This window comes from Lepisma saccharinum, chromosome 23, assembly GCF_977018435.1.
Source record: "Lepisma saccharinum chromosome 23, izLepSacc3.1, whole genome shotgun sequence".
NCBI lineage: Eukaryota > Metazoa > Arthropoda > Insecta > Zygentoma > Lepismatidae > Lepisma > Lepisma saccharinum.
This window is the reverse complement of record NC_139251.1, coordinates 49,020,944-49,044,129: the sequence shown is the minus strand read 5'-3', so window position 1 is coordinate 49,044,129 and position 23,186 is coordinate 49,020,944. Positions and strand designations below refer to the sequence as shown.

Here is a 23,186-nt window from a genome sequence, read left to right as displayed (position 1 = left end):
AACAGAAATTAATATCAAGCTAAGCTTTATTATGGAGGTGTAGAGAAAAGAACGTCATCCCAAACTTCGCCACACTCAAACACCCCATTAAGAACAAAGCCTCCAGCAAGATACTGAGACACACCAGAATGGCGCTGGAATGCGAAAGGGTGCACTTCACACGCCGGGATACTGAGCACGTCGACGGAAACCTACTGCATATAAAGTCCGCGCGTTCATTATATCCCCACCGGCAACCCTTTGATAAAACTTAACACTGGAAACAATAGCCAACAATAGCCAGACCGCTCCCGATAAGCGCGTGCACTCAGACGTTGTTGCCACATTTTCTTTACATTTCTTGTAGCTGCAAGGCAGAGCAGACGGGTGAGCCTCTCGTTATTTTTGCGCCATAACCACGTGCGGGGTTGATTTTCTTAACTAGTTGTGTTGTGTTATTTCTTTGTTGTGTTATGGTGCTGTGTTGTTGCTTTGTTATAGTGTTGTGCTTTTAGTTTTTATATTAGATTTTGGTTTTGTTAATAGCATGTGGAGACCGTGGGTTGCAAACCAGGTTCCTTTAGCAAACGTTGTTGCGCAGGAGAATTTAACTGACGAAAGTGACCCCCAGCCAAGTACTAGCAGCGGCAGTTCCAGAGTTCTAAGGAAAAGAAAGAGAATTCTGAACAAACAAGCTCAAGAATTTGTATGCAGTGTGCACGAATATGTCTCCAGGAATAATTCAGGAAGAGGACCAATATCGGAGACAGCAAATATTTTGAAATTAGACAGGAAAACAGTGCGAAAGATCACAAAAAGAGGCCTGGTAATAAAAAGAAAAAAATTCATAAAGTGGACGAGTTTGTTTGCGATTTTGTTAGGAGAGAGATTTACAATTTTTTTTTCTAAAGGACGCGCACCAAGTGTCTGTGAATTATTAACACAACTGAAACTAATATCAGACTTCCCTTACAAACAAACGACGCTTCGAGAGCTTCTGAAGAAACTTGGTTTTTCTTTTCGTCAGCTGAAGAAAAGAAATGCAATAATGGAGTCGACAAGAATTGTTGCTTGGCGGTATCGTTACCTTCACAAACTCAACAGGTTGAGATCAGAAGGCTGCCAAATTGTTTATTTAGATGAAACTTGGTTCGACACTCACGACGTCGTCAAAAAAGGGTGGGACGATGGTACTTGCAACTGTATTTTGAAGTCGCCGTCAGCACGACGAAAACGCATCATGGTGCTCCATGCTGGGAGCAGTGAGGGGTGGGTCCCAAATTGTTTGTATCTTTCAGCTAAGAACGTTGGAGATTGTAAAGCTGATAGGTAGTCATGACGAAATGACCGGACAAGTGTTTGAAAATTGGTTTACCAATAATCTGCTGCCAAATTTGCCAAGTGATAAGAAGTGTATCATAATTTGCGATAATGCAAGTTACCACTCGAGGTTGCTAGTGAAAATCCCAACTATGAAGACAAAACTGCAGGATATTATTTCCTTCATGGAGAGGCACGACATTCCAGTACCGAAACCTGTTCCTATAAAAGCCATTTTATTAGATATAATTAAATAGGCAAACATTACTAAAAAGTACGTAGTGGATGAGCTTGCAGCCTCACGTGGACATGAAGTGTTGCGACTCCCTCCCTACCATTGCATGTTTAATCCCATAGAACTGGTGTGGGCCAAGTTAAAATCACATGTGAGGAAAAACAATGTATCTTCTGCTCTAAGTGCCAGTGTATGCCAGCTGTTGCGTGATGGAACAGAGACAATTGATGCTCAGCTTTGGTTGTCCTGTATTCAACACACCATGAAAATTGAGAGAAAATAGGATTAACCACGACACGGATAGTAACCAGGAGAGATTCGTGATTCACGTGGGAGACAGCGATGACGATGACGATGAGTGAAGGTAAATTAACTATATATGTATATTCTGAATAATATATTTTTCGAGTAGAAAAGTTAGGGGTATTCAGTATAATTTATAATATGCCTCTTTCCTATCTTTATTAATATTGTCCTTTTTAATCTTTATCTGTATTTCTTTTCTCTTTACATATTCTTTAATTTGTTTGTTTCTCTTTCTTTTTCTTTACCCTTTCTTTATCCTTTCCTTCAATTTGGCAACATCGCTTTCCTACTCCAGTTTCTTCAAGAGAAAACCGCCCGCTTGGGTGTTTCTTATAACAAAGAGCACCGCTCCCTTTGTTAACCGCTGGGGATATAATGAACGCGCGGACTTTACACCTGGAAATTTCTTCGTCTGTATTTCCGATGGACTGGGAATGGATTGACTGCACCATTTTAGCCTGCATGGAACGACCAACAAACAAGACTACGGCCCAGCAAACAAAAGAAGTCAGTCATCTAGAAGCAGCCAGCGTGCAATCCAGCTAAGGCACAACCCGGATAGTGGTCAACCTATCGGACAAAACATTCAACGGAAGCTTACTATCTATTCTTTTGAAGGGATTGACGTCGCTCCAGCTCGGAGAAATATCTCCCTCAGGGATATAATCAGCAGCATTGAGCAGACTGTGATCTTAACAAATACACCACAGCTTTCTACAGAATTCTGTAACATTTTATTTTGCTCCATTGGGTCTACTATTTACAAGTTGTGAGGAAAGGGTAATATTTTGATTTGAATGTGCACTAGGATGACTTATATGGATTTCGACCATTTGCTACTTAGGCTATTGTTTTGATTTTGATTTGTTTCCCATTTCATCTCTGTGTAGAACTCTTAGGTTGCTCAACCGAATAGTATGCGATTCATTTTTGACCCTATCTGTTTCGACTTTGCGTGTTTGTTGCTTGTATTAAATTGCTAATTATATCTGAATGGAGCACAAATTACCACATGCATGTTGAGGGCACAGTGGATTACTTGGTTACAGCAAGAGATATTGCAATAGTTTCGATTTCCAACACGATTTAATTTTAAATCTGTTCAACAGATGTTGAGAGAAGTGGTATCTCTCAAAATAAAGTGTTAGGATAAATATAGTTTACAGCAGTAGACAATGGGTAAATGTCCAACTGACATTTCATGTTAATTAAATCCATTAATATAGAAAGAAGCATAACTTACCGCAAACATTATATCTGCAGTGGAATTTTCTCTTTTCCGCTAAAAGAATATACAGTAAGAATGTAAATACAATGACTATAACTGATATGGCAACAAACACATATTCTCCGGCCATTCTGATTCCAATAAAAACATAAATACATATGTAAATTACAGACAAAAAAATTTGCGACCCCCTCATTTTGATCACATTCTCATCATTTCTGTCTGAAATTGCATCACAATTGCATATGTTACAAAAGGAGTTATGTTCTTTCATTGAAACAGATTATTAATGTTATACAAAACTTTGGGAAGATCAGATACGGAGTCTCGACTTCCTATAAGTTTGGATAATTTGAAAGAAACTGTTCGATTTGAATGATTAAGTTATTGTAACATACATACGTATATACAGTATATACCAGTGTAACACATTCTACAGATATATTTTGTCTACATTTCAGAAAGAACAATCCCAAAGTTAACATAGTATTGTGATGTCTGTAATTGCATAAAAAACATATTTGACTCACATATAAACACACACACAGCACACGCATATATATACACACACACACACACATATATATATATATATATATATATATATATATATATATATATATATATATATATATATATATATAAAGTCTATTCTTCTACATATCTTCAAATCACACATATTTGATTTTGAGAGCACGTTAAGTTTCCCAAAATGTCTCCAAGTTCAAACATACCTAGGTATATTATTGCATATATTGTAACTGTAATTAAAGTAACTGCATTATATGATATTACTTGTACTTTATCTAAAATAGGAAGTGGACCAACGTACAAGTCTAAATAAAACTCTAAACTCTATTAATAATTCTATGAATTTCAGCTGCATTTGAGGCATAAGGGTTCAATGTTATGCATATTTTTACTTTTCTGTTATTATTTTTTACATTCAGGCAACGAATGGAGAGGACATTTTAAATATATGTAAAGTTTCGTAATAAATATCTCCATTTCTAATTCCTTGTCTGAAACACAGTAGGTATTCACAGGGTTATTAGAAATGCTATTAGTAAATAACATTCACTTGTGTCGTAGAGACGACTCAAACTAGACCATTCTTAGAGGAATTTTTCTCTCTGCTGATTGGGACCAAAACAATAAAGAGCAAGATGGTTCAACACAATGTTTTATTCTAATATCTGCCTACGTCCTCACACAGAATTTTCAGCATAGGCAGCTGCACGGGATAGAGTGTCTTGTTAACTATATTCAGGCTTAGAACACAAGACAAGACATAGCGCTCACTCTCCCGGTCAGCTTGTGTATAAGGGTTGTGTCGAAGATGACAACCAGGTTTCAGAAATTCAATTTCTTGACAAGTTGATACTGCTCATCTCAGTGGGTTGAAGCGAATCTCTTTCCTCGCACAGCCTCTTGACCGGATTTTGTAATATGTAATGATAATGAGAGATCATACGAAATTGCAACACTAATATTTATTTTCCCTGTGCAACATGAAACCATCGTTATTACCGTCAGCGTTATTTTATTGTTCCGTTTTACATGTGTTAATAAATTCATAACTTTTTATTATTCTGTTATTTTGTTAATAAGGCCCTGATGTTCACAAAAAATGTAATATTAATCTTATAATTGTGTATTAAATTTCAGCATACGCATAATATTATAATATGTATTTATCCTTTCTGCCAAGAGCAGGTAGTTAAATCTCCTGCCGCAGAGATGTCACTGCCTGCTCTCGAACGGATCCACGTAGTTCGCTTGGACGATGCTAGAGGCGCTACACTGACCCGATTGTATATAGCCGGCCATAGAGTAGAGTCAGTATCATCTTGTTCCTATGGTGGTCAAACTTAGAGTACCAACTCAACCCTAGCGTGCGACATGGCTGGCAAATAACGCGATCGTAATTCGGATTCCAGTATCGATGTCAATCCGGCTGCTTATAAGTCAGTACCCGGAGCCAACCGGCAAGCAGCTTTTGGCCAGTACCACCCGGATAGTCATTGTCATTTTATTCTAAGATCTCGCGACGTAGACCAACGTCACGATATTCGGCCACCATTACACGGAGTGTTCTGGAACTGATCAATGAGCAATCTGCTGCATCCTCTGCGGAATCCGCTCATATCTCTGCCATTCATAGTGGAGATACCAAGAAAAGTTGATCTGCAAGACAATACTAGGAAACTCCCATTTGACCCGTAAAGACTCCCAGCCAACGAGAAAAACCTTTCTCTCTATCAGAAGAACGGCCGACTGAAATCGATGGATTTCAAATTGTCGATCCACGTAAGGCTGCCAAATGTGCAACAGCGACGGTCTCCTCACTGCAAGATATTGCAACGCTTAGCATATACCAGACTCTGCCTCTTGAACAGCCCACAGAAAAAAAGAATCCCCACAAGAAATGCTAGTAAATGAGACAATACCAAGGACCGAAGCACAGTTCCATTTAAGGATACTCATGGTATTTATATCAACAATCTTATCCGCACGCCTTTGTTGTGAATACGCTGAAGGAACTTAACAACCCCTCTTGAGTACGCTATACATCTGATAGCATTCGAGTATGGGAAATTCATGACTTATGTCAGAGAAACAAAAGCTCCCCATGCCTTTTCTCCTCTTCACCAATCGAGACCTTTTAAGTTCATCATTGATCTCCTAAGGACGTAATTCCTTCAGAGATTACCGGGAATCTAACATAAACTGGTCCCAAAGTCAACGCCGTTCATCAAATGACCAAACGACACCCAGACCTGTTCGGGCAGATACAAAATTCCCCTCTTGTTGGCCTCATTGGAGCGGACAGATACAGTTTCAGACATCTACAAATTAGAATATCTCTCCTATTATTGTGTTCATCTTGAGCCTTACTACCCTCCTTCAGTGCTCCAATGTCACGAATTTTAGAGACTGACTCACTGCCATACCACACCGAGGTGTGTGAAATGTTCTGGTATTCACCCAACATGAGAATGTTGGAAAGAGAAATATACACCTGCTAAATCCATCGATTGTGGTGGTGATTAACAGGCTAACTTTCGTGGATGCCGCATCTTCACTCTGCGTGATCGCCAATAGCAGCGATCTTCTACTCAACCAGTATCGGACAACAGGTGTTCCTTCAACAACACCAAGGAGCAGACCAACTCATACTTCTGCATCAACTCAACGTACAGCGTCTACATCTTCATCATCTACATCTACAGGCAGGACAGACTCGTGACCCAGACTCACGAGAAATTCACAGCATACTGCTGATCCCTCTGCAAGCCAAGGATTCAAAACCTTATTGGAATTGGCCAATAAACATAATTTCTCGAAGATATAGCAGCATATCTCTCGTGAACTAACCGAATATGCAGAGCCTCCTCAGGGATCTCTAGTATCGACTTTTATAGAAATGCTGATGAATATGCAGTCCGATGGCTGTTATTAACAAATGCAACTATCTCCGTCAAAATGATCTGCTGGTCTTCAATTCAGATGGTCTGGACAAACAATCAGTTGAACTTTCTTATCTGCTTCACAAGAATATCGACGCAAATCTGCTCAACGAATCCTATCTCAAACCTGATATTCCATGGAATATTCCGGATTTCCGTATCTTTAGACTGGACCGATAGGGACGGAGGAAGGAAGTTCTTATGGTATTATTCGGACGAGGGATCACCGTCGAACAAATAGCAATCCCTCTACTTACAATACTCGAAGCTTTGGCGGTGAAAATACAAAACCCAACTGTACATCTCATATTGTTTGCAGCATACCGTTCTCCCACACGTAAATTAGATCCTGACGATATTCTGCAGTTCGATGTTCTTGGTTCAAATATCGTCATTGGATGTGATTTAAACGCATGCAGAAATTGACCTCCATACTCCAATGAACACAACTGCAGAAATAGACGCTGCCATCATCTTCTTTTCCAACATTTTTTGTACATAACGCTGAAGAAAATCTACTCGGACACAACCTCACAGATCCTACTAATCCTAGTACAACCTAGCCGCTGAGTATCGAGGTATATGGCAACGTTATAGAGTTTATTTCCACTATTCCGAATGGAAAACTGTGGCCAAACATCTACATAATTTTCAGGCCCGTAACAGAACGGCCAGATAGGATATGAAATTAAGCAACCTGCAACCAATGGATTAATCCTTCTGGCACCTTGCTCGAACGGTCATCAATGAAGATATGAGCTCCAAAGGTGTACTACAAACACCACAGGGTCCAGTCTTAGAGGCTGTCCAATGAGCGGAAATACAGGCACACTCCTTCCACGAGCAGCTCCAAATATAATGACCACCTGCATGAGCAATTTACGGGAGACGAAGTTGGCCTGAATTATAAGCAATTTCTCCACCTACCATTAAGTCTTGATGTTCATGTCATCACTCCGAGGGAAGTCCATACAGCAACAAGACCACTTAGGAATACATCAGCGGTGGGACTGGACAAAGTACTGGATGTGCTTTAAAAAATCTGACGAGAAAAGCACTGGTCTTTTTGGTAAAATTATTGACAAACATTCTGCGACTTGGATATTTTATTTTCCACTTCAATGGAAGCTGGCCAAAACTATAGCTCTTCCTAAACAAGGAAATAATACACGGGATGAGAGCAACTATCGTCTCATCAGTCTGTTGTCACATGTGGGCAAGTTGTTCAAATGAGTGCTTAGATAACAGGCTTTCTCAAATTATTGAGACAGGAATCTAATACCTGACCACCAATTCAGATAACGCAGCAACCATAGCTCCGCAGATCAATTGGTCCGAGTGGTTGACTACGCATCAGTACAGATAACCCGAAAAAATATGGTACTCGGCATGTTCTTAGATGTCCACAAAGCCTTTGACCGAGTCTGGTAACGAGGACTTATATATAAATTGTATCAATTACAATTTCCCATCAGCTATTGCCGATTAATTGTAGACTATCTACGTGACCGGAGCTTTATTGTGATGGCCAACTACCGGAATTCCCTGGTAAAATCGATAACAGCAGGTGTTCCGCACGGATCAGCTTTTTCACCAACGTTATATGCCCTGTCCATAGTATATACTGATGTACCGACTTCAAAGAATATATAAATTGCCACTTATCCTGACGACACGACCATCTTTGTCCATGCAAAGAAAGTAGATACGTGAGAGAAACGTCTACAAGAATATATTCCAAACTTTGAACAGTGGTCAAGTAAATGGAAAATAAAACCCAATCCAGAAGTGAACACAAGTGTCATATTTGGCCTTCGTGCTGCACCGGGAAACACCAAAATCAACTTATCCAACGAATACTTCCAACGTAGATAGTCAAATACCTTGCAAAGTCTATTGACTCTCATCTTACGTTCGGCCCACTCGTAGACATATAGTGTACAAAAGCCAAACAGAATTTTGGATATCTTTATCCGATGCTGCGCTCACCAACAAAGACACTAGAGACCCGAATAAATCTTTACAAAATGATGAAAAATCGTACTCTCCTCTGCGCAGACACAGCTTGGTCACAAAAAGGCTTGGAGTCATAGGATCAGACTACAAAAATTCCAAAATCGTGCTCTACGGTACATTGAAAATTATCCAATCCTCACTCGAATCATACAAATGCACGAAGACCTCGAGATCTCATCGATTTCAGACCTTCTTCATCGCGTTAAGCAGAAGTGTTGGAAGAAGATCATCCGAACCCAACTGTACGCATAATAGCTCAGATTCGAACTAAAAGCAACCGTTGCCGCTGTTTGTGTTGTTCTTGATTGTTTGTAGATAGCTTAGTTTTCTTGTAAGGCTTATTGTCGATATTTCTCTCCTTCAACAGTTGCAGGAGTTTTTTAAAAAAAACTATGTGTATAGAAAATGATAGTGTACTGGTAAATTCCAGCCAAAAATAACAATGATGAGCTGGACCAGACAAGATCCGACATCCAAAAATAAAAGATTTGGTTTAGTTAGCTCTCAGGACTGATCACGATAAGATCTCTCTTAAAAAACTGACAGGAAGAAAAGTGCATTCTTGTTTGTGAAAGGCCCATATAGAAGTGTGGTCTCCACTAAAGACTGCGAAAGGTTTTCACCTCCATATACCAGCGGTACCCTGCCTAGGGATTGAGGTGTTGGGTTACTAGACAACCGCTCATAATGTTTACAGTTGTGTGTCCCGTTATCGTTAACACTGGGTCTTAACTGAACGGTAATTGTAAGTATAGGCATACCGTTTACTGCTTAAACACCTCATCAACTTGCTGGGCTTTATTAGGCCGCATTCGACAAGGGTTTGGGTTTAGCTTTGACTAAAATTACAGGTCAGATAAAGTTATACGGTTATCGTGAATGTAATCGTAAGCGATGCCCCTGTTCCCCTAAAGCCAATAGCTGCCTGTAAGAAGTGAGCCGTTACAGGAGGCGGCACAATTATAGGACTGCACTTTCCTTACGTGTGTTGGAGCAACGGTTACTACTCCAGAGGACAGAGGACAGCTGCAGCAGTTGATGTTCCTTGGTGCAGTTTCCTGCATCTTTTTGGATGATGCACTTAAAAGATTCGTCTGAGCTACATAAACTCTGTAGCTCAGACGAAACATTTAAGTGCACCACCAAAAAAGATGCATTCTGAAGCTTCAAAAGGCATCAATGTGCACCAAAACGCATCAAAGTGAATCAAAACGCATCAACCGATGCATCTCGACTGAAAGAAATCCTCACTTGAATCAAATTATGCACTTTGGTGTCTCTTTCACGACATACAAAATGCATCAAAATGAATCAAATGTGAATCTGTTCTCTAAATAAGCCATAAACCACACTTTAGTGCATAAATCCATGCATTTCGGTGCATCAATCGATATGATGAATTTACATTTCTGTGTGTAGAATGCTTCATTCTTAGGGCTCACAAGACAAATACAATTACAACCTCTGACTTCAAAATCACATTTGTTTCTTCATATGACAAATAAAGATGCTCTAAATAATCCATAACAAATAATATCCCACATTCCTTTTATAATAACCTGCAATTACTTAGTTCTCATAATATAGCTAACCGCTTTTCAGCCTTTACTTCCAAGACCTTTACGACTATTCCTATTCTGATCCAATCTTACAACATTTAAATTTCATTAAGACACTCTGAGAATTAAACAAACCAGCCCTGACATTCCTGAAACCCCGAAAATTGTGGAAATAGTACTGACCAAGCTTCCATTCCCTCAAATCTTTATATTTAAAAAATCGTGCTTAAATCGTGTAGTTCTGTCTGTATAAACAAGAAGTACGAGTATATCCATAATATATGCAATACAAAAACTATACACATTACATGATATATAATAAAACATTACAATACTTACTGCATCGCCAACCGTGTTTATCTTTTTCTGAAAAGAGACTCATGTTTTCATTATAAACAAATGACAAGGACATTCCTCTTACAGATTGTAAATGTTGGCAATTATATATAAATTGCAAAACATAATATATACGTGTAGGAAAACAACTTCAATAACGCTTGGGTGCTGGTAGGGTATAATAAAAACAAGTAACTTTTCCTTATAAACTTTACCTCGAAAGCGCTTAGTTAAGGCGCTAAAAATCTATCATCTATGTATGCAACCCAACACAGCAACCGAACGCTATGACATAACGTCGAGGGGTGCGCACCAGGGTTGCCACTAGCGTCACTTTGCAGTCTTACCTGAGCAAAATACTAAATAATAATGATACTTGCGATGTTGTAAGAAGTATTTACAGTACTTAAAACATACCAAGGCAGAAGATTTCTAGTAAGTGAGGACTGAAATTCAAGAAGGCTCATTATAAAAAGTCTCCATCTTGTTTCGAGTGTCATGCAATATGAATAATCCCAAGAGAGACTTTCAACAGGTGTTGATGAAATGCTAACATACTGTGCTCGCCTCCTTGTTTCGAACACTCAGACTGTAACAATTAATTTTTGGAAATTATACCTTGGTATGTAGCTTAATTTCTAATAGAGTCCGAGCAAGCGCTGTAGAAAAACAAATTAATGATGATGGCTCATGCAATAAAATTAATAAACGTCGTTTAAACATAAATTAATTCGGAATAAAACTAACAAAGGAATCAACCCCTTATTAAGAACTGATTACATACTTATGTCAAGCGCAGAGATGTATAAAATAATAGTACTTAAAGAAAACTAAATTAACATCATTCTGTTGAATGAAACATCTTATTCACATGCAAGTAATGTATTCTATGAAGGTTCAGATAAACAGGTCTCGGCGAAGCGGGAGGAATTCGTACCGTACTAAAAAACCTCAGGATTTGTATCTACGGCTCTCGCCTAAGAAACAGAGCAAAGCGTTAGAAGGCCAAGGTCACAAAATAACCAACCACCTCGTACAATAGGAATTCTGGAAGGAAGGATTCACTAATCTCGTACTGCCTACAAACTTCAGTGACAACTGATATACATGTGAGGAAAATTATTTGTTGTTACAAAAGAGGGTTTCAAGATCCTGTCCATCGATCCCACAGGAACATGCGAATTAAAAACTGTTACAACAAGTTATCTCGCTCGCTCCCTATCTATTTATCTAGGCAAACTAGGTCGTCTCAAATGCTCTATTAATGAGCTTATATCAGGATTTTTTTATTGAAACGAATTACAGTGAGTTCGTTTCTGTCTGTGCAAGTTTATTCAACACTTATGGATATCGAATGACTTTGGTTCATAGACAGAGACTCTCCTAATTCATACTGTATTTACATGTGGGAATTAGTTTCCTTATTTGGTGTTTTTGCAGCTAATTCTTTTTTAATCGAACGAGAATGATTGTTAAGCAAAAGAAAACTGAGAACACGTCATAAATGGACCATATTTTTCTTTATACATTGTACATTGTAGTGAAACGTTGACATTTTCCGAAGGCCTCTAATTTTCAACTTTTAAATTCGCCCTTTGCAGAAACGAGCTTCTGACACGGGGATCAGTTTCTAGGGTAATCCTCGTGTATTTCTACTTTTCTCATTTTACTTAAACTTTCTGCCGTTCCAGGCAAATACGACGAATGACGCAGTGACACCTTTGTCCAGGCAAGAACTCAAATCCGAAACCTTTGATAGTGAGAACGTGTTCCGATATCTAAACGTAATCGGTTCCTGAGGTGGCTCGTGATTATTCCCTTGCGTGGTTTTATCTTATCTTTTGTTTTTCCGTTCTGCATTCTGAGCGCCCTATCCAGATTGCCATTTGACATAAGTGTGGATAATTTGACTTTAGTTCCTAATAAGGATTCATTGATTTTCTTCTATTTTTGGCTAATCGCGAAAATAAGGATAAATGATGAAATTGATGAAGGAACACTCACAAAGAACATCCATGTGCAGGTTGCTAAACGAACCCGGGGCCCTTGTCGTTGAAACGCTTTGCGCTGACCACTCCGCCACGGAGGCCGGCTCTTGATAAGTAGTCGATCCTTTTGTTAGTTTTATTCCGAATTAATATATGTTTAAACGACTTTTTTTCATTTTATTGGAAAATAAATTACCATTATCTTGTTTTCAGTGAGGGGCTTGCTCTTGTATTATGTGACGGACTCTATTAGAAATTAAGCTACGTACATGCCAAGATACAATTTCCAAATAAATTGTTACAGTCTGCGTGTTCGAAACGAGAATCACTATTCCGTATGGTGTTTTGCAGTCACTCACTGTTCAAGATTCTCTCTCCGTCTATCTTTGTTTCCTCCAACTATATCACCGCTTCCTCTTCTTGCATTTCATGCAAAAAAAGGTTGCGATATTTTTTAAAGTGCAAATCATACGCCTAGAATCCAATCAGCTTCGAGCCCATTGTCGACACACCCGTCCCGGAAGGGACGTATGAAGTCTTCTCCCTCCCCTACATCTGTCACCTAGATTCTCGGCCAACGATCTTCTCAGCGTTGTAAAGTTATATGGAAAACGTATAAAGGTTTCCGAAGTGTCTTGACGTACACAGAGCGATCTTCTTTATTTCTCGCACAGCTAAAGAGCATTTAAATGAATTGAAATATTTTTTATTATTCTTGCGATTGTGAGACTCCCACACAATATATAATAAAGTACCCGGAGTGTACATTGTGTTTCTGCCCATGGTGTAAAAAAACAAAAAAAGAATATCCTACGCGACCCTGGAAACTCTCATCTGATGCATTAAATTTACAACTTTCTGTGCACGCTCGATGTAATGAAAGTATTCGTTACTAATTAGCCTAATTAATATGTGCCCTCCAGGTCTCCATGAAATTAATGTTTAACATAATTTTGGGCTTATTATTAGTCATACTGAGACGATACCCTGGTGGCTTGGGAAATTCCAAACCCCGAGAAGTTACAAGAAACCCCAATCCAAACACCAACCTATCCAAAACCAACCAAATTTCAAGTTTTCCCCCCTTTCTTTGATTTCTTGTACGTCTCCCTCCATACCCGTAGGAACACAGACTGGAGGGTTAGAGTTCTAAAGGGACATACTAACTTTCACTTAAACTATATTCACCCCTCGATCACAACTATTTATTTTAGGTGTACTTTATAAATTCAAAGATGACCCACAATTTCGAGAACACCCTGTTTATTCCGAAAATGCGATTGAATGGGGAGAGCAACCATTCTCCAACTTCCCAAAGTTAGGCTATTCAAAAGTAATCCAGAGAAATTCCCGTAACTGGAATTTTTACGAATTTTGTGAGATTGTCCCTTGTACGTTATGTAAATGTTGAGGCTTTCCTGCCTTTTCTCATTTATGGCTATTCGTGCACACTCATGAGAATTCCCTGCTGTAACTAACTCACAAATTAGTACATACATAACATCAACTGGAAAACACCACATGTAACAAGCGAATTATGCACTCGAGTGTACAGAATATTATTGTTTATTATTATCCAACATAAAAAAGGGAACAAGTGAAAATATTATGCTGAAATAAGTACACTGGCATACTCAAAAGAAAGCAAAATAACCTGTTTTGTTGCCCTGGCATGTACTCCAGAATATTATGGTCTTGAGGGTACACTGTACCACCAGTCACGTGTCATTATACCCAACTGTTTTTTAATTTCAAATTGAATGAACTTGATTTAAGAAATTAATTGAAAGAGTAATTGCATTTGTTTACAATAAAATTAACGTTATGGTGTGTCCTTGAATTTCTTACTTTAATTTTAATGCAACGCTAACTAAGTTTTTACAACAGCACTCAGATTTGTGCTATTAGAACACAATAGTTTGAGTAAAATTTATCTCTCAATGCCATTGCAGTCGTACATACAACGCAATTCACAAATGCTGAGGCAAACCACAGACAATTTTTATGTTCAAATATACACAAATAAATGACTCCAGGGAGTATTTACATATCCAGTTCAGTTTACTTTATGAACCCAAACAAAACCTGATAGATTTTCACTCTGCACAAGTGATATTGCGAAGCCAAAAATTCACTCCATTACGTTAGGTTGCAACATTGAAGTATACAAGAATCTGCGTCACGTGAACATTCAATTGCGTAGAAGCAACCTGTATTCCAAAATGTTAATTATTCTTCATTAAATCAACCCATACATATCAAATAACTCATTTTGAGCAACGTGCTCCTTCGTAACACACGGGAATTCTTGTTATATTGATGAGGTCACTAGAGAATCACTTTTTATTAAAGATGGCGGCGTTGTCCATTTTGTTCTTTCCTATACTAGCAGCGCTACGTTTGCAAGCAACAACGAAATTGTACCAAGTTCACTCGAAATTCCGTATCAAATAGTGGTAATGAAATTTCAACTTACTGCGTTTCTTCAGGGTACATTCCGGCAACGATATCAGAAGGAAAACCCTCACCTTCCTGGCCAGTTACTTTGCATGGCAAACAGAATCACAGGTTCATCTTTTCACTTGAGAACTCGGCAGCGAAGACTTGCTTCCTTATTCTTTGTAGCCAATACTTAACTCTCCAAGTACCCGTGAGACTGAATAATCATTTATCCATCGGGCGATGCAAAAGTTCTGGCAAACTTGCAAAATTGGCGTCTGCACTTCCAATGCCACATCAGGCATCCATTGACCTAATTCCGACACTCTCCCGCGTTCTTTACTCTCGCTCAATCAGCTGACTCGCTCCTGAGACATCTCGTGTTGATTACGCAAAACTTCCAACCCTTTGAGTTAGCAGTCTGTATGCTGAGGACATCTGCCGACGATCATGCAAACTAAATGGGCATGAAAGCTCGTGAAAGATTTGTACAACTAAATGTACATAATACATACGATTTATATTAACATTGTTATTTGATTTGACAATAGGTATTATGGCCATCTATCGTCATAATACTTACACACCTCATGTCAGTGGCCTAGTTTAATGTCGTCGCCTTGTAATAAATGGGTTCCAAAATTGATACCCGGTGGAGTAACGTGGCAGAATAGTACGAATTCCCAATTTAAACTGCAGGACCAGCCCCGATAACCATATCAGTGAACTATTTGACATATGCAAATACCCTAGTTACCGAAAGAGATGAGAGTTTTGAACACTTATTGGGAGAACAAAATACACTCGTGCAGCCGAACTAAGGTTTAAACGTCTTTCAGTATAGTCGGTTGAAACCGTTTAATACTTTATTTTGCGGGATATTGTCTGTGTGGACGGGTATACGCCCGTGCAAGATTGTAATGAAATATGGTTCAAATGATATTAAGATGTCATTCTAGTTCACCAGAATTTCACTGGTGATGCGAAAGATTCTCGTTGACACATGGCACTTGAACATCAAGCTGAAGGACTAAGTACCTCATTCTACTGCTGAAAAGAAACTATTCATGACTCTTCTGCAAATATAAGGTACGTTAAGGCACACAGATATTTTATACAATGTGATTAAAGAGTATCTATACATTTAATGATATCGTGACAAAATAATTTTTTTTTGCATGTTATGTGAAGCAATGGTAACCGTAGAAGGAAAGAAACAGCCGTTGGTTGTCGTCTGTGTGGTATGACGTATGAACAGGTGCGGACGGACTTCACTTGGTAATTCAGAAACCTAGGCCCCACCAGACTGGCTAATTAAGAACCTGGTAAACAAATTCAAGCGAGCAGGTAGTGTTGTGTGTGAAGAGCGTACTGGGAGGCCAGCCATAACACCACAAATTGTACAAAGTTTACAGAATGCAATCACACGTAGCCTCACCGCATCTACCAGGAGACTCAGTATCCATAATCCCAACAGCTACCAACTGTGGCTCACGGCACGGTGGATTTGGAAACATCGAGCTTCTAACTATGCGCCAACAGGATGGGGCACCACCCCATTTTGCCATCACCGTTCGTGATCACCTAAATGACGTTTTCGCCGGTAGATGACCAATTGAAACAACGAATTACGGCCGCAGTTGCTGAGATTACACCAGCTATGTTTGAGAAGGCGTGGTGAATCGGTGGCATCTGTGCCTAGACTTGAGGGGTGGTCACATTGAGTTATACTGATTTTGTGTCCTACTGTGATGTACGTTTCAGTACATATTGTATTTTGTGCAATAAATCCTGAAAAACTAAATATGCTGACCAAGGCAGTAATTTATTTTATTAAAAACATAAACTAAAACGTAAAGTTTCAACCTTCTAGCAAGGTCTTCATCAGACTCTGTATCAAGTACAAAAGTAACAAGATACACAAAAATGGCATTATATATACACAAATATTACTCCCTCCAGACTATTAGAAAGTTGATAGGAACTTTCTAGCAGGTGGCTTTCACTTTCCAACTGTACTTTCACCTAAAAGGTTAAACATAATTACTTTCATATAGAATGTGAAGAGATATTCGTATAGAATATCTCACGCTCTTTTTTCTTAATTTTTCTCCCTTCTCCTCTCCTCTTTCTCTCTTGTCCTTTCCACTCTTTCTAACACCAGATAGGAAGGGAGAACAGAATGCTAGTGAGAAAATGAAAGGAGGCCAAGGAAATGGAGAAGAAAGGTGAAGAAGACATAATGAACTGGAATGGGGGACTGAAGTTAAACAAAGAATGGAAGAAGGTGTTAGAAAGAGTGGAAAGGACAAGAGAGAAAGAGGAGAGGAGAAGGGAGAAAAATTAAGGAAAAAGAGCGTGAGATATTCTATATGAATATCTCTTCACATTCTATATGAAAGTAATTATTTTTAACCTTTTAGGTGAAAGTACAGTTGGAAAGTGAAAGCCACCTGCTAGAAAGTTCCTATCAACTTTCTAATAGTCTGGAGGGAGTAATGTTTGTGTATATATAATGCCATTTTTGTGTATCTTGTTACTTTTGTACTTGATACGGAGTCTGATGAAGACCTTGCTAGAAGGTTGAAACGTTACGTTTTAGTTTATGTTTTTAATCAAATAAATTACTGCCTTGGTCAGCATATTTAGTTTTACATAATCATGGAAACAAGGTTTAATGGTGTTATAATAAATCCTGTTCATGAAGAAATGTACAGTGACTTTATAATCGCCCTGTATATGAATTAGTTCATGGAAAGTACAGATAGTAACATTTATTTTTCTTCAACATAGTTTTTCTCTCAATGGGACTTTTCAATGAAAGGTATTATAGATGACAGCAGTCCAATTATGTCCCCATGCCTTGGATGGGCAATTGATCTCCCATTAAAATACATGCGGAATATTTTGCTGAACGTAGTTCTACCATATTAAAAAGCAAGGTACATTTTCTCTTTAACTCAGAAATTATGTCTGAACATGATTGATGAATAATCAGTGCTGCAAAAACTAAGATTTAAAAAAGACGATCGCCAACAACAGAAAATATATCACCACTTAAAAATCTTGAAATTTGCACTGCATTTATTTATGTCATTAACAAATTTCAAAATGTAAGTGGTATATTGCCGTTTATCCGCAAGAGAATATTACACATTAATTGAGCGCGGCTGTGCTTTTATTTTAAGAGTTGTTTTTAATGACTGACTCTTTTCTTTAGATTATATATTTTTCCATATTGCTAGTAGATAAAGCCCCGTGTTTCGCAATCTCTAGGGCTTACTAATTGACTGCAATTAAAATTTTCATCTATGTGCCACCCCCGCCCCCAAAATGGACAAACGTATGAGGGAGAAATGACTGCTTAATACAGGGAAAACATACGTTAAATATTAAGTTATCGGATAGGCTACACTCTATAATTACTATGTGATTACTTACGCAATACATTTTTGTCTTAATAATTTTGGGAGTGTCTTCCATTACTACTCCCGCTGTTGAATTACACATGCTCGCAACAAGAGGAAAAACATAGCGCATAATGTACAATCTAATTGTTTGTATTGTCGACTAATGCCAAGTAGTGCGACCCAATTTATGTCAACTTTAGTTCCTTGTACATGAACATACAGTAAATCCTCGAGATAACCTGCCGTTCTGCTTTACATATTAATTTGTAGATTCAGAAAAATGTAATATTCTGTGACGTGTGGCTTGCTATACAGTTTTAAATTTAATAAACATATTTTGTTTATCGTTCGACATGAGAAACTCTTACTTTCATTGAACATTACCAGTGAAAATTAATACTTGGGGCAATCAAATCATTGGCGATTATTTTTACGGACACAACGGGACTGACACCATCACCGGAAAAGTTTGCAATTAACAGCCCCTTTAGTAAATCGAAGATAAGAACTTATCCTTAGTAACTTACTACATTCCGGAATAGTTTCATAAGTTTGAGGATTATTTACTGCAACGTAAAGAAATAAAGGTGTGAGGTCAAATTAAGAATTATAAACTCTTATTACAAAGCATAATTTGCTTACTCATTGACTTTAAAACATATAAAATTTGTAAGACAACTAAAAAAGAACAGATAGAAAAATAATTATAATGAACACAATTAAGCGTTTGTATTATCATCACAAGAACACACATGTGCGCTCAGGGCATGTTTGGCACTTTTTATCATGTATCTACACTTAGGTGAAAACAATAAGTAGTCCAGAGTAGAGTTTTCGACGCACCTGAAATGAAAACTCTGTAGTGAACTCTTAAGAAATTAGCCTTCAAAAATAGAGAAATCTCAAACAGATAAATATTCGAATAGTCACATGTCTATCTTAGTGCATAGAGTACTAACGAAAAATTAATTCAGAAGATCGTTCTCGAACGTAATGAATTGTATTTTTCGAAAGAAACAAAACTCCATTCCGCTTTTTATCTTACTGCTGGATATATATCTTCTTATTATTATTATTATTGTGAAAATCAAAATAAAGCTTTCCATTCAATCAACACATCTTTATCGACAAGATCTGCTTATGCGGAAGAGATTGTGAGCAAACATAACAAAAAATCAAGAAAAATGTACCGTATTCTCGCGTCTATAAGCCGCACTTTTTTTCCCCGAAAAGTGGACCAAAAATGGGTTGCGGCTTATACACGCGAATGAAAGAAAGTGCAGCTACTGCTAGGATACTAAAATACGTACGTTGATTTGTTATCGTTATCACATAACGGATTCATTAACAGCAAATCCAACAACAATGCATCTGCAGCAGGCTTTGCAACAATATGATATCTTATCTTTAAACTTTTTTTTGCAACAATATGATAATATCTTATCTTTGAACACGAATCATCCTTACTGTCGTATTGATCTGGAAATCATTCAGTAAAGTAAAGTCGTTAAAGAAGGTTGTGGGCCTGAGGTCAAGGTTGGTACTATCAAAGGGAGGATGTATGGCAGAAGAATCAGCTACGATGCTCATTTCAAACTTCAAGCGATACGATATGCTGAAGGAAACTGAAACAGATCTGCAGCGCGATATTACGATGTGGATGAGTCTATCATTCGTCGATGGAGAAATCAGAAGGAACAAGTTGCTGCAACAAGTGGCAAGAGAAAGACATTTCGTGGAAAAGGAGCCAAATTTCAACAGGTAGAAGAAGCAGTTTTGGCCTTTGCAAATGAGAGAAGAAGTGCTGGCTATGCTGTAACCGTAGACATGATACGTTTTCAAGCTCGTGAAGTAGCTTCAAAGTTAGACATCAGTCGTCAAGCTTTCCGAGCTAGTGCGGGATGGTGTTCACGTTTTATGCGTAGTAAAAGTTTATTACTTCCCCGTAGGACAACAATTGCGCAACGTTTGCCTGCAGACTTTGATCAGAAAATTGTTAAATTTCACAAATACGTGATTCGAATGCGAAAGTCCAATGATTATAGCTTGTCTCAGATCGGCAACGCGGATGAAACACCTATTTACTGGGACATGCCTATGTCCATCTCAGTTGCACCGAGAGGCTCGCACACCCTATCGATCACAACCACGGGTGGAGAGAAACAACGATGCACTATAATGTTGGGTGTTCTCACGGATGGAAGGAAACTGCCAATGTTTGTTGTGCTGAAGCGTAAGAATGTGCCAAAGGAGGCATTTCTGCCGGGTATTATCATACGTGCCCAGCAGAAAGGATGGATGGAAGAAGAACTGGTATTGGACTGGATAGACAAAGTGTGGAATAGAAGGTCTGGTGCATTGCTGACGAAAAGGAGTTTGCTGATGTGGGACAGCTTTCGTGGTCACCTAACAGACAGAATACAGACAAAATTGCAACAGTTGAAAACGGATGTAGCTGTTATTCCTGGGAGTCTAACGTCTGTACTGCAGCCCCTAGACGTTTGTGTAATTCGCTCGTTTAAAGCTGCGTTCCGGCGTCTGTATAATGACTGGATTAGTGCAGGAAACCACGAGCTTACAGCAACAGGAAAGATCAAACGTCCGACTGTCAAGCAAGTGTGTGAATGGATTCTGGCAGCATGGGAAAGTGTAAAGTCGGAGACAATTGTGAAGGGTTTTCTGAAGTGCGGCATATCCAATGCCCTAGATGGTACCCAGGTTGAAATGTTGTGGAATGATGCTAGTGATGAAGATGACAATACCTCTTGTACAGAAAATATTTCAACGAGTAGCAGCAACGACAGTGAATAAGGGCTTTGAGGACTCAAACCGAATGATACGGTATTAATATGTAGATCATTGCGCTAAAATAAAGGTTAAAATACTTTTAAAATACTTACTTGAAATTGGCTACCTACTCAAAAAAAAAAAAAAAAAAATCGTGCGGCTTATACACGAGAAATTTTATTTTCCTGAAATCTAAGGCCTAAAAAGGGGGTGCGGCTTACACACGCGTGCGGCTAATAGACGCGAGAATACGGTATATTTCCTTTTCTAACCTTACACGAGAAGTTCACAATCACATTCTGTCGGAAATTTATAATTTACGTACCACATAAAATGTATAATTATGTGCAAGGTTTTTCTTAACTTAATTATTTGCGAATAATACATTCATTATATTGTTGAAACTTTCGAAAGGAATTCGCTTAGGCTATAAATATTGTCTCCTGTGATTTGATTTTACATTTGTAATTTTCTGGAAATGTTTTTCACATTGTGTTCACTACTGACACAGTTTGCCTGCCTTGGTATTTGAATGAAACTATAAGCAAGAAAAGGCTAACAACTGATGCCATGACCAACGAATTTTATGCTACATTGTGAACACATTACAAAGGCCAATAATACTTCAGTGGAGAGACAGATCGGAGCGAGGCAGCCAACAATGAGTATCTGAGACTTGATCTTCGATGGCGGATTCTGTTCTGACAGATATTGATTACAGTGTTACTTTGAGCTTTAGTTATCAAGATATTATAAATCTCACATTTCCTTGACAAAATAGTAACAAATATTTACACCCCAACATGGGTCAAAATGTTGAATTTACAGAATAATAGAGGGAGTTTTCTAAGAAACTGAAGTCAACAAACTCAGATCCGTAATTTAAATTTAAAATTTTAATAATACGTCAAATTTAATTGGCATTAATTATTCTAATGCCTTTTTGCGGTGGCTCAGTCGGTAACGCGTCTGACTACCATGCTAAAGGTCCCGGGTTCGATCCCCGGCCGGTTCAAATCCGGGAACTTTTCTAAAGTTGGGAGCGGCCCCGGCGCCCAACCAGTGTCGAATAACATGGGTACCTGGGGGAAACCCTGGGGGGTAAAGGCGGTCAGGGGCGTGGTGCTGATCACATCACCCCCACTCACGACCGGATCAAGAAAGTGTGGGGCGTTACCCCCACACTCTCTATACACCTTCATGGCGTGGTGCTAAGCACAGGGGAGCATTGTTTTTTTTTACCTTTTTTAAATATCAAACCAAAACCAATGCATTGAAATTGATCCACTTATGAGCTTTTACAATGTATCTTTAAACCTTTTTTTCATGGATAGGTAGGTCATGTAAATGGTAAAATACCTTCAGCGCAAGAAATACCTACAGCAACTAATTTTGTATTCTTTTATATAATTATCTGAGAATTCTGCATCAGGATAGCCAAGAATTTTGTTTGTGGAAACAAAAATTCAATCTAAATTCTTTAAATCGAATTTTTATGTAGCTCACACTCTCTTCTCATTTTTGTCATCATTCATATTTTATTGCTATCATGCAGTAATTATAATATATTATGCATAATTCATAAATAATCTCGTAGAATATAGGCAGAAAACACAACTAGTGATGTACCAAAATATTAATGGCAATTTTCATAAGCAAAAGTACACATTTCCCTTTAAGAAAAGTTTGAAAAACGCCAATTAAGGTTGTGATTTTAAATTGTAGTTTACAATTAAAATAAACATCCTGTGATATTTAATAATTTCAGAAATTATGTGTAATATAGATAAGCATTATATTACAAAACTTGTAAGAAATAACTTGACATTACAGCAAGGAAAATAGCAGTTGTACAATGGCGAATCTGAAAAATAGAAAATAAAATGAGCCAAACATTATACCATGTATGTATGTATGTATGTATGTATGTATGTATGTAAGTGCAGTAAAGAGGTAGTAAAAGATAGATAGAGAGTCGGTGTTAGTTAGTTAGTAAATCGTAATCTACAATACATACCAGTAACTGAAGCTTTTACACCGAACAAAATTAAATAATTGGTAATTTTATGAGAATGTTTTACAATAAATAAGGTTCATTCTAGTGCATCTTCTA

General features: G+C 38.1%; 1 long non-coding RNA gene across 1 annotated transcript; it reads right to left on the bottom strand.

Annotated features, from left to right (window-relative positions):
* Positions 1 to 3,079: 3,079 nt before the first annotated feature.
* LOC146005304 (uncharacterized) lies at positions 3,080 to 22,959 on the bottom strand. Its single transcript, XR_014444005.1, has 4 exons — positions 22,905 to 22,959; positions 18,814 to 18,852; positions 10,453 to 10,479; positions 3,080 to 3,122 (listed from the first exon to the last, which is right to left on the bottom strand). It is a non-coding gene; the product is annotated as an uncharacterized LOC146005304 (long non-coding RNA).
* Between the last annotated feature and the right edge of the window lie 227 nt (positions 22,960 to 23,186).